This window comes from Fukomys damarensis, unplaced genomic scaffold (genome assembly GCF_012274545.1).
Source record: "Fukomys damarensis isolate Sample0158 unplaced genomic scaffold, DMR_v1.0_HiC HiC_scaffold_33, whole genome shotgun sequence".
In the NCBI taxonomy this organism is placed as follows: Eukaryota; Metazoa; Chordata; class Mammalia; order Rodentia; family Bathyergidae; genus Fukomys; species Fukomys damarensis.
In genome coordinates this window covers 43,475,942-43,480,574 of record NW_022900945.1, presented here as the reverse complement: position 1 = coordinate 43,480,574, position 4,633 = coordinate 43,475,942, and positions in this window count along the sequence as shown.

Below are 4,633 nucleotides of genomic sequence, written 5' to 3'. Positions count from 1 at the left end.
CCCCCCACCCCCAGCCCTCGGGCGGGGCCGTGAGTAGCAAAGAATCAGAAACAGCTGGGCGATTTTCCCGCACCAGAAGCCAGGGTGGGAGTCCTGCTGAAAGAGTGGAAGCCCTGGAGTATTTTCTCTCCACCCTTCCTCCTCTCTGCTGCCCCCCACCCAGCCCCGCACTCTGCTGAGGGCGTGGTAAGTCGGGAAGGGGTGGGAAGTGCTGTCTGCTCAGTGACTTCTTCTCCCCCTCCTCCCAATTCACCCTCCGTCCCCAGGATAGCAGGTAGAGCCCCTGGGGGGCAGAATGGCCCTTACTGAGACCACGAAATTGTTTTTAAAGGTCTGGTTCCGGGCCCTCTTTGTGAGGCCCTAACCCGTTCCTCAGCCTTCGTTTCTGTCTCTCCGGCCTAGCCCTTCTTTCCCAGGTGTCTTTCATGCTTCTACTCGTGACTGAGCTAACCTGTAAAGTCCTGAAGCCAGCGTGGTGGCCCATGCCTGTTAATTCCAGCACACGGGAGGCTAAAGCAGGAGTATCAGCAGGATTTCGAGGCCAGTTTGAGTAAGACCCTGTCTGCCTCACACATACACAAATTTTTATATAAAAATGAGCTGGGGATGTAAAATGATTCAGTGTGAAGGCCCTGGGTTCAATCCCTAGAATAAAACAAAGCACCAACATGGTGAAGTCCTGGTGTAAATAACAGACTGATGACCTCCCGCCTCCCTTAACCCCAAGTTTGGTATCAGTCCTTGTTGAAGGCAGAGGTGGAGGAGATTAGAGAAGCTGAGTGTGACCAAGGGGCACATCTGGCTGCAGTCATCTCAGAGACAGAGATGGGGGAGAAGGGTTCAGAGGGACCTTTACCCCTCCTCACCGCTTTGGTTCCCCTTTCTGTGGTAGGAGTCCAAGCACATTCATCAATTCCACAATTGTTTGCTTACTCCCTGTCATGTGATAGAACTGTGCTAGGCATTGGTTGTATATCAGTAAGCAAGGAATGTTTCTGCCCTAATGGAATTTACAGTTTACTAGAGGGGGGTGATAGACAATAAACATACAGTATGTTAGAAAGTGGTTAGTGCAGTGGTAAAAAAATAGAACAGGGTAAGGGAATGGGTCACACTTGCAATGAAGATCAGGGTAGGTGACTTTCCAGTGAGATCCAAGCAAAGACTTAAGGGTGTGAGGAAACAAGCTGGACAGATTCTAGAGAAGAGCATCCCAGTGGGAATTAAAGGGTAGGACGGCCTAACATAGGAGGGGGCTGGAACACAGGGGTCATCGAGGATCAACCCTGAAGCAGAGGAGTTAGGGAGGAGCAGAAAGGGACAGATTCTGTTGACAGTAAGTTTCCCTGAGAGAGGCAGGTGGGAAAGGAGCAGGGCCCCTTTCCTTCCACCACTCTTTCCTCTCCTTCCAGCCCTGCCCACCCTTTGCAGGGTAGCAGTCTTCCAGCTTCAGCACTGCTCCCAGGTGCCCCTGTGCCTTCAGACCTGGGTGTGTCTCTGGGCCTCTGTTTGTTTCTACGTATGGGCCTGGGGCAAGTAGGGTGGGAGCTGGAGATGATCACATCTAACCTTGGATGGACTCACCCGTATGGGTCCCAGACCCACTCCTGAGGCCCCTTCTTTGGCTTCGGCTATTTTCATAATTAAGTAGGACCGCGTTTTGGCACGATATAAATGCTCAATTATTCAAGTATGTTTTTGAGCTGAGATGACCCCCAAGAAACATCTCTAGGAGGAAGGGATATAGATGAGGGGACAAGACTTCTCCCCAAGGCTTACAGGCCACCTCTGCTCTAGAGTGGAGGAATCAAGATGCAGCTTTGTGCCTCCCCTCCTTTGCCCCTCCCCCAGTCTCCAGATCCCCAGGAGGAAGCCCAAGCTGCTGGAGCCAGCTGACTGCAAGAGCTGCACTCAGCCACTTAACTAGAGGACAAATACAGAGCCAGAGAAGAGGTTTTCTGGGATCTGCCACTTTGGAGTTTCAAGTCTCAAAATAAACTTCCAGTCCCCAGGCCCTAGACACTATTGGAAAGCTCAGCTCCTCACGCAAGGGCCTGTTATGGGGTTTTCAGGCAGAGGGTCACGGCCAGAAGCTCAGACTAGCCTCTGACTGCTCCAGTTTATCCCACTCCTCCATTCTGGGTTAAGGGAATGGGGGATTGGGAGTGATCTGAGTCAAGTACTGTTTCGGAGGGTCCTGCAAGGAGTCAGGTCAGCACTTACTAAGTACCTGTTCCATGCCCACCACTGGCTAGGGCATCCTGAATTACACAGAAGGAGAAAAAGGTCTCATTCCCTGGCTGTTTTCTTGCAGTAGTAGAGCTGCCTAAGGGTCTCCCTCGTGCTAGGCTACGTGGTTCATAGACTGTGTGCTCCTGTGTGCAGCAGCAGCAGAGACCTAAGGAGGGACCCCCACATCCATGCATGCCGGCTTCCCTAGTACCTCCAGCAGACAGCCAGCAGAGCTTCGTCTTTCCTCCTCGTGTTGTCACCGCAGCTTCCTGCTTTCTCTCTTTCTTTCTCTCCCTTTTCTTTCCTTTTTGCAGTATTGGGAAGTAAACCCAAGGGTGCTATACCACTGAGCTACACTACCAGCCCTCCAGTTTTCACTCTGAGACAGGGTCTAATTGAGCTGTCCAGGCTGGCCTTCGGCCTGCAATCTCCTGCCTCAGCCTCCCAAACAGCACTACAGGTGTGCTCCAAGTGTCCTGCCCTTTCAAAAGTGAATGCCTAAAGGGGGAAGGGTCCCATCTCACCCTCCATACCTCACCTCATGCTCTGCTTCCCAGTGAGGCTACTTAGAGTTAGGACTCATCTCTCACTCCATTCTCAGCTGTGTGTGGCTGAATGACTTTGAATTTTTTCTGGCCCTTGGATGGGAGTGGAGATGAGCTAAAGGGAGCGCGGGTGTGGGTAAACAGCTCTTACTCCACCCTGGTCTATCCTCCAGAAGGCCCCCCTTCCTTGGGCCCCTTTGGCGATGACCTTCTCTTTCCCGGTGGGTGGGAGGTGGTGTGGATGGTAATGAGCAGAGAGAAAGGCCAAGAAGGGGCTGGGGGGGGTGGGTTGGATAAAAGTCAAGGAATTCCTGAGCCTGCTACTTGCACAAAGGGCCCTGAGACGCCTTTCCTGAAATTGCTTTGCAAACCAAGGCAAATCTCACTTGAATTGGGGCCAGGTTCACTCAAGCCCCCGGTGCCCTACCTCCTGCCATGCTGCAGCATTCAGGTGTCTGGGGAAAAGGAGGGATCTTGGAAAGAACCCCAGGGACTTTTGAGGGGGGTGGCGTGGAGATCATGCTTTGTACACAGCCTGGCTGGCCTCTCCTTGGTATTTATGAGCTCCCAGGCGAGAGGTGGAACGTGTCTCAAAGAGGCCAGGCCAAACAGACTTTGGAGGGAAGGAGAATCCAGCCTCACATCCAGGAAGGGGGCTTGGTGGGGCAGCACCCTTTTCTTCCCAGCTAGTGGCTAAACAGGGCAAACCAGGAGAGGGATTGAAGGAGATGGAGAAGGAGGGGATGAGGCTTAGGGAGGTGGGGATGGAGGCGGAGCACTGGGGGGTTCTGGAGCCTTTTGGCACTTTGGCTGTAATCAGACTGGAGCCAGGCGGGCTGACGGCCATCCTGGGCGGGTGGCCCAGGTTCTGTGTGAGGCCAGTGGGTGTGCTAGATCCTGGGTGGTCACTGACCAGCCTCTCCCCAAGGGAGAGTTCCCATTTTGCCCCCAGGCCTCCTTTTCTAATCTGTGTATATCAAATAGACTCTGTGTTGAGCGCTCTTTCTTTCCCTACCACCTGTTCTGGGCCCCAAAGCAGTCTGGAAGTGTGATTTACTTCCCATGGGCCTCCTGTCTCCCTGCCACTCCGGCCTCCTCCGTGCACTCTACCTCTTGTCCGCAAGCTCTCCCCATCGCTCATCTCTGGGGCTTCATCTCTGAGTCTCTCTTGGCTTTTCTGTCATTCTGTGTCTGTTCCTATCTCCAAGTTTGTCTATAGCCGCCCCCAGCCACCCTGCATCCGAAAGTCTGTCTGCCCCTCTCTGCCTGAACCATCTCTTACATTTCTGTCTGTTCATCTGTATCATCCCTGCCTCTCAGAATCTCTGTCTGTTTCTGTTCATCTTTTTGTGTACAGCTGTTGGTCTTGCTTCACTCTCCTTATCTCTGTCTTTTTGTGACTCTTCCTCAGTCTCTGTGTATGTGCCTGCATGCCTCCTCTGTATTTTCTATGGTGTGTGATTTGTATCCTCTGTCTTTTTCTTGCCCTCTGTTTCACACCTTTCCTTTGCAGCTCCTGCAACAGTGCAACATGCACTGGACCCGGAAAAAAAAAAAATCTGAAAACCTTTCCCCCTTTAATTCAACCATGTGCTATTTGCACGACTAAGTCACTTTCCCACTCCAGGCCTCAGTTTCCCCAGTGGTGGAACTGCCACTGGACAGAGTCTGAGGAGGTTCCCAAAGCTGAGATAAGGACCCCAAACCACACTACCCATGGAATAAGTTTGCAAGTTCACTGACTTCCATCATGGAAAAAGAATTTTCAGGACTGGTCAGTAAGAGGCACAGGAAGGGTTTTATTGGCAGAAATTAAAAGGTACACACTCAAGGATATAGAGCATGGGTCCTCAAGA